General features: G+C 42.3%; 1 protein-coding gene across 5 annotated transcripts in view; it reads left to right on the forward strand.

Moving 5' to 3' along the window:
- Positions 1-670: 670 nt before the first annotated feature.
- tead3b (TEA domain family member 3 b) overlaps positions 671-12,547 on the forward strand; it is a 35,207-nt gene continuing 23,330 nt past the window's right edge. For 2 of the 5 annotated variants that reach the window (XM_080461047.1, XM_080461048.1), the window contains exons 1-2: positions 689-863; positions 1,234-1,384. The gene's annotated coding sequence lies outside the window, so the exon portion shown is untranslated. Of the gene's footprint in view, positions 864-1,233; positions 1,385-12,547 lie in introns of all 5 variants that reach the window. The other 3 variants (XM_080461049.1, XM_080461051.1, XM_080461050.1) reach the window with 2 other exon arrangements.

Genomic DNA, 12,547 nt, shown 5'->3' on the forward strand with positions numbered 1-12,547 from the left:
GCATGAGATTACATGGACACTCAACAAGGGCAAAAGTGTGGCCAAACATGTAAACTAGAGCATGGGCCCCCAACTCAATTCTTTGCTGCCCCTCGGATCATTTCTAATAATGACGGTGCAAGAAAAGAGGTCAAAACACTACGTCGGAACCCAAATTCAAATGCAATTATCTCTTAAATAATGAGAAACTACATGCATTCTGAGGTAAAAAAATGATAAAATGCCTGTAATTTGATTCAATTTACTTTGTTAAACACTAGAATTTGGCCTTCTGGTAGAGAGGATGAGATTTCTGTGGGCCTCATCATGATTAAAGTGGACCATCCCTCACTGAAATCACAAGGCGAAGTAAAATAAACACGAAAGTGTGACTTATTTTCTCTATTAGAAGTTTTATTCATTCAATTTTGAACGTTTCCTGCGCATATTTCTGGATTTAGTCAGAGATTCATGTGTGCGTAAAGTCGGTCTGACTGGTTTTGTGTGTGTGTGCGTGTGTGTGTGTGTGTGTGTGTGTGTGTGTGTGTGTGTGTGTGTGTGTGTGTGTGTGTGTGTGTGTGTTGTGGGCGGGGCTTGCCCTGAAGTCACTACCCCCCCAAAGCCTGTTGATTGACGCGCGCCTGTGGCTCCTCCTTGAAAGTCCTTTTTCTTTTTTTTTTTCTTTTTTTTTCCCTCCCCCTTCATTTTCCAGTGTAGTGCGTTGATTTCATACCAAAGTCATACTTAACATTCCACTTATACTGTCAAACCTCTGAGAAATATTACGGGAAACAACGAGGCGCCAAATTATAACAAAGTTGCTAAATTGCCCGAGTTGCGCTCACTGGGAAGGAAAAAGGGTGAATTGGCAGAATTAAAAGAAGGTAAGCGCTCCACAAAATGTTCCCTCTTTCTGTTTTAGGAGCTGCTTTTTCTGGGGAGTTTTTTTTTTCTCTCTCTCTCTCTCTCTCCATGCCGCTTGTCTCGGTGAAGTTTTCAGATCATTGTCATTTTTTACATTTTTCCGCGGAGCGTTTGGGAGGGAGGAAAAACATTCGCAGATTGATCCTCTATTGTGCGCGACTTTGCCCCAGCGTGCAGGGGATATTCTTTGACAAGCTCTGCTAACAATCCGTGATTTCTAAACCCGGGGCAGTTGTTAGGAGAAAGAGGAGAGGGAATAAAGCTGCTCTTTTGTGACAGGAGGAGAGGAGCGGGCAATCATGTTTGTGTTTTTTTTTGTGTCTCGCACAGTTCATACCTGGATCCAAGTCTTCTTCCAGCTCTGCGCCTCCAGAAGAAACCCCCCCCCCCCAAAAAAAGCTGCACGCACACAGAAAAAAAAAAAGGGATTTGGAGGAATACACAACTTCAGTCTGGTTTGGACCTCTGCATCCCCCAAAAGGTAGGACAACTTGTCTTCTTTTATAAAAGTTAAACTGCCTACAATTCTTTATTTTTTTTTTTAATTAAAACTGACCAACATCACTTCACACACACACGCAACCTAGGACACTTTCTGATTTTAGATTTATAACATTTTAATTTTTCTTACCTTTGTAAGCAAAAATATTTCCTTTCACTAACAAACAGGGAAAAAAAAAAAAAAATTTGATCAAATACACACAAAAACAAGTCTCATTAGAAATTCCTCTTTTAAAAGTTATCAACCAAAAGGCAAATGTTTATTTTTTTTCCCCAACCTTCTTGCTGCACTTCTGCATACTAACAAAAACACAGCTATTATTTATTTACAAATATCCATCTTCCTGTGATGACAAAAAAAGAAAAATCAGCCCATTTTAATTCATGTTGCACTTTTGATCCAAACATAATGTGTTTTTCATAACAAACAAACAAAACAAAACAAGCTACTCTGGCTTGGTTTTTGGAAGAAATTGCTGATGGGGATGTTGCACTAAATAATAAATCCATGATTACAAAATCTGTCTTTGCACGACAGCAACACGAAGCTCCAACATGCTGAATAATGCAGGATTCTATCAATCTGGCCTTTTGTTACACAAGGTTATCCTATTTACATATTTGGCATAGTACGTGTCTTCCTTTTCTGTCTGTGTTTTTACTCCTCTCGTGCCAGCAGACGGCACATGTGATGATACTTTGCAAAGTCCCACTAAGTCCATAATTCATAGGTGAGGATTTGAGATGCATGGATATGTAAGAGGGCTAATTGTTTAATTATAAACGTGCCACTTCAGCCTCCACCTGCTCTCAGTCTGTGTGTGTGTGATTGTGTGATTGTGTGTGTGCTTACAGCTTAGAGAAGAGGGGACAAAAGAGGGGCCACATGTTGTCGTCGATTATAAAAAGTAACAGGAAAAAAAAGAAAGAAAGAAACCCGGCGTGTTAGCACCTCCTTCACCGTAAATTTGTGCAGTCATATGAGCTGCGGAGCTAAAATCACTGACAGTCAACAGGTTTGACTGAACGGCAGAATGCAGTCTGTCAAGTTGGCCAGAGGAAGCAGGCGAACCCGTCTTATGCTGTTTTTTTTTTTTTTAAATGCAGTGACTTTAATTCTTTATTGTTTTTCTGAAACTTTTCTAGCCTCTGAGGGAATCCGTCTCTGCGTGAGACGCACCGTTTTTACACTTTCGCTGGTAAACTTAAACATAAATTGGCAGCGCCGCTCCCTTCTTCTTTGGGCCTCCATGTTTTTTTTTTTTTTTTGCTTTTTTTTTTTTTTTGCATAACTCCGATAAAGAGGATGATGACGGAACGTTTCGCTTTCCATCTTTGTTCTAATTAAGTCCCTTTTTGGCCATTTTGGGTCACAGTCGAGAGGCAAACTGTACCGTTGGAGCCCCTTCATAACAAGCACTTTCTATTAACATGTGGAAATGATGTTCTGAAATGAAACAACCCACCAGAGCAACCAAACAATGTGCCCTTGGTAAATGAGACACGCCAAGATGCCTAATAATAGATTTCAATGCTGATGGGTAAATCTGGAAAGGATTAAGCTTTCTGCTGCTCCGACAGATTCCACTTCATTGTTTTTATGCAGCATGAAGGCATCAGACCTCTCAATGTGAAATGGGTTTATTTGAAGTTTCATGTCCATTGCAGACTCGGTATATGTGCTCTACGGTGACGATGCTGAGATAAAGCGTCACAACTTTACCCGTGGCAATCAGTTCACTTGGATTGGTTAGTATCCCCCTCGAGTGTCTGGTTTTCTTTCTTTCTCTCTTTTTCGTTTTCAACTCTCCAGCTGTGTCCCTTCAAGATATTCAACGGACGGAGGAGTTAATTTTGCTTTAACTGTGGGGTGTTTTTTGTTGTTGCTTTTTAAGTACCTAATCAGAAACTGCAGGGACACTGTAGGTATTTCAAATCATCTCTGGTTTTTCAGCTCATTCCGTCGTCTGTTTACTTTGGATGCGGGTCTGTTGACCGTTTGTCAGCGGCAGCTTCACTCGTTTGTGTTAAACCCACAGAAGGCCGGCTAATGAGCCCATGAGCTCATTTGTCCATTTGTGCAGACATATAGGTGGCTTTTTAGCACCAGCTCCAGAAGTGCTGGTCCAAATGGTTGCACACCTACACCGCTGTCAACCCAGAACTGTTACTGAGGTCTCTGCAACTGGGTGCTGAAACGCTGAAGAAGAGAAAAAAAAAAAGGCGACTAGAGGGGAGTCCTGCTATTGAAGGACTTCACATCAGATGGCAGAAATGTACAATAAAGTGCATTATACAATCGCAAAGTGGAACAGCCATGTGTTTGGAAGGGAGCTCTCTCTTCGACTTATCAAACATTGTTTTCACATTAATGCGCCGCGCATGTTTACACATCCTCCAAACCGTGAGGTTTGAGCAGATAAGCTTTCTGGCCTCCTGTTCGGACCACTCAGAGGAGGAGTCTGGGAGTGGCCTCGGAACAGTGTGCTCTTTGTGTCAGCTGTCCCCAAGTCGCTAAACGTTTGAGTTGTTCCTCCTCTAGCGACCAACTGTTAGGCGTGATGTTCCACATAAATGTCCTCCAAAGACGAGGAGCTCAGACTGGGAGCTTCTGTGAGGGTGTCTGCAGACTCCGGGACAGATAACAGAGGGCCTGTCCCCTCAATGGGCCGGTGTGTGTGTGTGTGTGTGTGTGTGTGTGTGTGTGTGTGTGTGTGTGTGTGTGTGTGTGTGTGTGTGTGTGTGTGTGTGTGTGTGTGTGTGTGTGTGTGTGTGTGTGTGTGTGTGTGTGTGTGTGTGTGTGTGTGTGTGTGTGTGTGTGTGTGCCGCACTGGAGCTCCAGTGACCCAAGGGCACTCATGTGAAACTCCTTTAATCCCTCCGCTCTCAGAGTTTTGGGGTTGGGGGGGGGGTGATCTCCTTCTTGAGTTATTCATTTTGGTCGCTGGTAATATAAAACAACACAGGTGTCCAAGTCATTTCGAGGATCTTTTTATGTACCTCGAAAGTTGTACCGGTGGAACCAGTTTAATCTCCAAGTCTGCTTTTCATGACTTATTGCAGTTTTTTTTTTTTGTTTTTCCTGGTAGAAAATATCTTGTGTACGACCCCCGATCAAAGCCTATCGCCGCTCTCAATGTCCTGTGCTGCGATTTGTACGGTTAGATGATTTATTGGCCGGCCGCGTTCTGCTGCAAAGTTATGCATGTCTTAAAGGTTTCACAGATTATGGCTTCAAACCGCTCTCCCCACCACAAAATGACCAATTCAGGGCTAGAATGGCTTCTCTGCTACGTTCCCTGGAAAATTTCCGATTAAAATGCTGATTCAGGCTGAAAGAAAAAAAATAATAATAAAAAAAAAAACCCGCCCTGGCACTTTCACCCCGCTTTGTGTCAGTCTTTCCTTCCTCGGCTGGATTAAGGCTTAAATTCCGTAAAAGTGTGACATTTCAAAGTAGATCACGTAGCCAGCAGCATCCAGTGTTGAAAATAGAACAATGAATGAATGAATCGGGCCTTATGCTTAAGCGATGCCTCCTCCTCCGTTGTGTTGACTCTTTCACAAAGACAGTATTCCCTCTCTTTTTCCACGATGCGCCATTTATTTTAGAAGAGCGCAATAAATAAGAGTCGCTTGTCTTTGATTCTCCTGGTGTAAATATTTGAGAAACGCAAATCTTCCCTTTTTTTTTTTTTCCTGGTTCATTTTTACAAGGAAACTCTGGATGTTGATTCTCGCCTGTGAGACATTATTCTTCAGCGCTATTGTTTTTCTTGGGCATGCAGCTGGTATCAAACTGTAAATGTTTGACTTGGGGTGCATATGGCGTGAGTGTGTTCATGTGTTTGCCTCAAGTTTTCTCTCTCTCTCTCTCTCTCTCTCTCTCTCTCTCTCTCTCCTCTCTCTCTCTCTCTCTCTCTCTCTCTCTCTCTCTCTCTCTCTCCCTCTTGCCGTGTGAGCTGTTGGCTGTCCAGCCCTCCTCTCACTCTCAGCTCTGATTGTTTCCTGAGCGCCGTGCCAGATAGGAAGTAGGAGGAAGTTATTGGAGGAGCTGGAGAGAATTTATTAGGGCCAAACACAGACACGGGAGGAAGAAGAAGGGGAGGGTGGGTGGTGGTGACTCTGATATATATATATATATATTTATATTTATTAATTTTTTTTGTGGGGGGGGGGATGGGGCTCGTTCTTTCATGAGTGTGCGGAAGGCGGCGGTGTCCGCAGTAAACGCCCGACAGACGGTCCGGCCGGCCGCCCGTGCCAGCTCATCACCTTAGATTTATCCCCTGAATTAAGCAGCAGTGTTGCAGTCTGACATTTGTTGTAAATGTGTCTGTGCGTCCGGAGCAATAAGGCCGTGTTCCTCGCTCTTGTCAGAGAGCAGCTTTCCTGGCCCAGAACCTAAAATGTTTTCTTTATCTGTAATCTGACCTTAGAGAGCAGCTGCTCCTTCTGCCGCCAAGACCTGTTGTTTCCCCTGTCAAGCGTGCGAGGGTGTGTGTGTGTGTGTGTGTGTGTGTGTGTGTGTGTGTGTGTGTGTGTGTGTGTGTGTGTGTGTGTGTGTGTGTGTGTGTGTGTGTGTGTGTGTGTGTGTGTGTGTGTGTGTGTGTGTGCGTGTGTGCGTGTGTGCGTGTGTGCGTGTGTGCGTGTGTGTGGAGGGGGTCTCACTGAAACAGCCAGCTCTGACTCGACATCTGTGAGCGCCCTTCAACCTTCAACAAGAAGTGCAGTTCTCACGTGGAGGAGTTTTTTGGGGGCCGTGATTTGTCAGTGTGTATGAACTTTAGGTTTGGCCGAGGTGTGTTTAACTCCCAGCTAAGCAGCGGGGGGGGGGGGGGGGGGGGGGGGGGGCTTTTGGCTGCCAGCGGGGGCCCGTTCTCTGCCAACAAGTGTCCCAAGGCTTACGGCGCCTAAACAAAGGCAGTATTTTTTAAAACCAGGAACAGATCTTGTAGTGTGCTGGTTTGCGAACAGATGGAGTGCTATACGTTCGGACTGAGGGGTACGATATAGAAACAAGCAAACAACATGATGGATCAACACTGGAGGAGACGGATTCAAGCGGGGGTCTGTTAACAATCTGCCTCAAACACATGAGTCAAGTAGAACTGAGTCATTGTAATGAAGAGCATCGAGCTGTGGAGCGAACGAGGAGGATCTCATTTTTTATAGTTTGTGTAATTTCTCACTAAATTGCCCCAAGTGACTAAGATAATGCAGTATAATAAAAAGAAAAAAAACGAACTTTTAGTTGGCCAAACAAGTAGATTCAGTGCTTGTACTTAGTGAGTTACAGTACTGATTTAAGTGTATGATTAACTGAAAAGTTCAACACCTAAGCAGGGCTGCACCGTATATCGGAAATTTCTCATTATGGCGATATCAACACTGTCCGTGGACTGTGTATTGTTGCTCTGCGAATTCAACGTGACAGATTTTTAAAAAGGAAAGAATGATCTAATAATTCCATCGCAGGTGGCCTCAGTGGGGAAGCACAAAAAAAAAAAAAATGTAAAAATGACCAGATACAACAATCAAACTGCTTGTGTTCTCCAGAAAAAGAGAGAAAACAACAAAAACATGGTTACAACTCCTGTAAATGTGGGGCAAGAGAAAGAAGACTGTTTATTTTAAAAGAACACATTTCAAATTTTAAAGACGTTAACATCATGTGGTTTGTATTTATTGCAAAATATGCTAAAATACTGTTATCTCAACATTCACACCTAAAGCACAGTGAGGTATTATTTTGAAGCCCCAAAGTTTCATTACAACTATATTTTCTAAAGATTCACATTCTTGGTTCGATTTGAACTCCAGCTTAAGTAATTTAAGTTGAGATTTGAGTTACTTGAGCAGTTTTTATATTTGCTTTCAACAAAAAACATTTGTAGTTTCTCTCCTTACCAGAGGTGGCGCTGTGCTGCATTTTATGAATTGTTATGTTATTTCCTCTGAGTGTAAACCTCACAAAGAAGTATACTTATTTCCCAGTTTCACACGCTAATATACCATCACACTATATTGTAAATCACAAGCGCATTACAGAGTAAAAATCTGTGGTAAGATTTCTATCGCAACTATCAGAACCGGTGTCCCAACGTCAAACAGAAACCACAGTGAGAACTAAAAATTTTAGGTAAAATGAACTGAGATTAAAGTATTGATACTCTCTACTTAGAAATACTTACTTGTGAAAACATTACTTCTGTAAAAGTTTCAAAAAAAAAAAAAGCACCATTTCTGAAATGTAGTGAGGAAAGGGAGAATTTTAAATTTCAAATTTCAGTGAGACACCGATTTTGCTTTTGGACGCCTTGAACCATCTTTTCAGTTCACAATTGAAATCAACATCTTTGATCTTTTAGTGTTTTCCTCTTCTGAATAACCTCTACACTCTGGTCACCTTCTGTCTGTCGCCTCCAAGTTGTCATCCGCAAAGGTTAAAAGAAGAAAGGAACCCATTTTCAGAATGTGAAGAGAAAAAATTTACAGATCTTTGTGGTCAAATGCAAGAAGTTAAAACAAAAAAAGTGTTAAGAATAAAAGTACAGATACTTGGAAAATCTATCCAAATGCAGTACCTTATTTCACGTCTATCGATGAATTATAACAAAAATGAAAACAATAAATGATATAATATCAAAATGGATGAAGACTGGAACAGAGCAGCAGAGAGGCTACATACTGACACTGTATACCTGCGTGTAGTTTCACATTTTATCATTAAAACTTGAAAAAAACAGACATTTACTTACTGAATATGTCACTATTTTCTTTGCCTTTTCGTGATACAAATCATTATTACTGAGACAGTCTTTGTGTAATGGACCTGTCCTTTAAATTAAAGTCTCATCTCAGTTTGCTTTTACGCAAATGATGGATTCACTGGATGTAACAATAAGATTTTTGTCGGGAAACAATGCGACAATGATGGAGTTGGACAGAAAAGACAGGAGCGACTGGGACCAGGAGAAAAAGGTATCTGCTGATATGCAAGTGGAAGGGAAATTGAAGAAGAAATCTGAAGTTTGATCAACCAGATTCTTTTTTACTTTCATATCTTAAGGACATTGAATGGTGTGTATTATTTTTTTTTAATTGAACAGGAAAGTTTAATCCAACCCAATTCTTTACCTTCCTTAAAAATGAGCAGTTGTACATAGAAGACAATCACATGATACTCGATTAAACAGTTGTGCTGTTTGTGTTCTCCGTGGAGGATCTCTGGAATTAGTGAAAATGTTGCCCATGCTTTTGGCCTATCGCGGTCTCCTTCGCCTTTTTTCTTCCGGAGTTCAGGTCTTCCTCCGTTGTCGGTACACCTGATAGATGTAATTCACTTGAAAATATGTGAAATATATGAAGAATTGTGCGTATGCACCGGCACATACAGTGTAGGTCAGGTGACTATTTCCATTATAAAAATGTTCATAAAATCATGTTTTAGGTATTTAGTTGTTTTGTTTGCAATTTACATACTTTGAACTAAATAATTACCTACAGTTTGACCTGTAATTTAACATTTTATTGTCTTTATATGTGTATGTAACATACGTTTTCTTGTAAAGCATTTTGAGCTGACATACAGGTGATGCATATATATATATATATAGTGTAGTAAAACATATTATTATCTATAATTCATTGTTTGATAGCCGTATAGCGTACACACTGGATTATAGACCCTTTTAACTGAAGTCTAGTGTGATTTTTAAGCTTTAATATTTGATGTTTTTAAGTAAGTAGCATTTTTAAGTGTCCTATAAAGGGTTAAACTGAGACGATTAGCACTTATTTTATTGTGTGCCACTCCGGTTGGGGGTGCAGGGATAAGACAAGCTTCTACACAGAGTGCCATTATAAACCGTGTGTGTGTGTGTGTGTGTGTGTGTGTGTGTGTGTGTGTGTGTGTGTGTGTGTGTGTGTGTGTGTGTGCGTGTGTGTGCGTGTGTGTGCGTGTGTGCGCGTGTGTGCGCGTGTGTGTGTGTGTGTCTTCTTGCTCTTCACTCCTGTGCACCAGGTGCTCCTGCTGCACTCCTGCTGTGCCAAAAGGCGAACGGATGATTTGTGCTTCAACATTCAGCCTGATCTGACCTGAGAAAGTGCACAGACTTGATTGTTGTGTTGCCTTCTGGTTCGGCTTCTCTCTTTTTTTATTTTATTTTTTTATTTTTTTACGAGTTACATCAAAAAAGGTTGTTTATGCATCAGTTGGAGACCATAATGACATCATTAAAGTGGAAGTTTCTCTCAGTGTTGCACCGCGGAAGCATAAAAACTTAAAAGTAACCTACTGGACACATACTGAGCCTTTGTGGCGGTAACGCCGCTCAGTGGGCTCGCATGGTTCTCATGTGGGGATGTTTAGTCTCTGTTAAAATGTATTTCTATGATCCATCCTGTTTGGTCTTAAGCGTCTGCTGGTCGGGCGGATGTTCTTTTCCCACCGCTAAACTGGAGAGGACCTGTTGCTGTTAGACCATAAAAATGGGACATGACAGGGTAATCTCGAGTCAAGGTCTTGCTTCTCGGCAGCCTTTGCATTTTAAGTAGAAGCCCATCTGGTTTGGTCCATCGCAGAGCACCAAGATGTTCATTGGTTATTCATTGGTTAGATATAAAGATTACTCAGCTTTTCCTTTTCTAGTTAACCTGTGGTTCTTGTGCCAACCGCGACACGTCGGCCGTCAGTTGCTGAAGCACACGGACTCGGTTTAGTTTTCTGCCTTTAGGCGTTTAAAAGGGATTCCCTCCACTCGCTGCCACATTAAACAAATGCTTGTGAAGAAAACCTCCGTCCCGATTGGGGCTGTATATTGACAGCTTTTCCTCCGCGCATGTGACCCAGCAGCCTGAGAGTGACTCAGTAGAATTACAGGAATTTGGTTGCTACATTTCACCGCGCGCGATCCCGTCGAGGAAGATGACGGGAAAAGCCGGGGCAGGGATAAGCCGATTGCTGGAACAAAAAAAAGAAAGAAAAAAAAAAAAAAAAAAAAAGCCTGCAATGTGATCGCTCCTGTCCGGGGACTGGGAGAAAATAGGAAGACAGATTCTGGTGCATGAATGGTGCCGTTTCAGTGAATGTGCAAGGCGCATAGCTTCGCCGCGTTATTTACATTCCTGTTGCACATTGGAATTCTGTAGCATGTTGGTCTCAGAGTCCCATGGCCTGACTCCCAGAAAGCGCGAGGGGAGGTGTGTCCTTGATTTTTGTGCTAAATGAGAGAGCGGTGTGTAATTCAGTCAAGACACTTATTAAACCAGGTCGTTTGGCAACAGCCTGAAAGCCCGGGTTTGTTGGGAACTTCAAGCAGAGTTTGAGTCAACTAAATATTTTCCATCACTAATCTATCTGTTTTTAAACAATGACGGGAAAATGAGAGGTTTGTTGACTGATTTGATTACTCAGATCTCTCCGGTGTTGCTCATGAGTCGCCTGCCTAATGAAATCAAGAGGAGTAAAATCTAAAAAAAAAAAAAAAAAAGATTATGAAATCAAATGCTGCCGCAGAGAACAAAACCAGACCAGTGTCACTTTATAATGTTCATATTGTTTGGTAATAAGCTTTCTCATTATAGCGTTTGAGGCTTGTCATGGGCATAAGAGTGTTTTGATAAAATGCAATGAAATATCACTTTGTTCTGATAGTTTCTCAAGAAAAAATAATAAATCGATATTAATATGAATGTTCCATGATAGGTAATTACTAAGAAAACACATCTTTTACAGCCCTGCCGGTCAAAGTGACGGACAACAAGAAAGTCTGATGCCACCTGTGGCCTCAAGATATTATCAGCATCTATAAATATAAAAAAGTTGCAGGTCACTGAAGGACAATGTGACGCCGACAAAGACCATTTTAACCTCCTTGTTCCTTTTTACATTCACATTCTTCTTTATGTTGCAGCTCGAGACACTAAACCTTTTTCTCCTTTCTGACACAGTGATGAAAAGTTCTCTTTCATTCATCACCGATTAAATCCTCAATAGAACAGAAATCTCTCCATTGTTCACGTTTTTGATGTTGAGTTGCAGGGAAACGGCACTTTTGACTCCTGTCACATCCTGTTTGGTCCCTTTTCAGACATCTTTGGTCCTTGCTGCATTTTACACTTGAGTCACGCCATCGAACTGCGTCAGTGTGTTTGGAAACAGGCCGAGACCAGCCAGCCTCATGTACAGCTGTCAAGCCGTCGGCTTCATGTCCGCTCAGATATTCCGGCCAAAACGCCACCGCTGTCAGTGGAGATGTCACTTAGACCTGTTCAATGCGCAGCAGATGGTCGAGGGTGGGGGCGGAAACATCACAGCACATTAACTCGGTTCAATAGTTTGAATGGCAACTTAATTTTGGAGTTATTTGTTTCTCAATCAAACCCATCAAGTGTGATTCCCACCTTAAGTCTTCTATTTTAATTTCACTTTCAGCTCCAGAAGCGGCAAACTGTCGTAATCGGCTCTGGAGACTTTCCGGGGTTGAAATTAAACCTCTTCACTTGTACTTCCATTACACTCCTTCAATCTGTCTGTCAGGTTATTTTATTTTTCTGTCAGTGATTTCAGTTTCGTGCACGCGTGTACGTATTTATCTGTTGTTTTGCTTCTTTGAGTCGCTGCCCTGTTGTGAAGTTTCTCAGCCGAGCAGGGCTCAGAAGGGACACTACAATGAGTTGGTAACGTCCCCTCTGATAGAACCAGTGTGTGAATTACAGCAGCTTTTCTCCAGAATGACATGCTGGCGATAAATCACGGCCCAATCCCCAAATAAATCTTCCCCTGGAACTGGCTGCGAGTTTGAAACCGGTTCATGAAACTGTTGTGTCTTAAGTTTTTTTGTTTTTTTTGTCATGAAGTCGTGATTATTGTCCTCCTCCTCCCATGAATCCTGTGACTCCACTCGAGGATGCACTGAAAAGCGGCTCCGCTGACAATGCCGTCCCTCTAGTCTGAGCCCTGAGCGTCACAGAGCGGCGGCGTGTTCACTGCTGATGTTGCATTCCAGCTGGAACAATCCCACTGTTTTCCAGACTCCAAAGTGGACGCCTAAATTGGACAACACCCCCGCCGCCCCTACCCTGCTGCCCCTCTCCTCCCCCATGCACACCCCCTTCCAACCCCCCCCCCCCCCCCTTG

The sequence above is a fragment of the Lipophrys pholis genome (assembly GCF_963383615.2).
Source record: "Lipophrys pholis genome assembly, chromosome: 4".
Classification (NCBI taxonomy): domain Eukaryota; kingdom Metazoa; phylum Chordata; class Actinopteri; order Blenniiformes; family Blenniidae; genus Lipophrys; species Lipophrys pholis.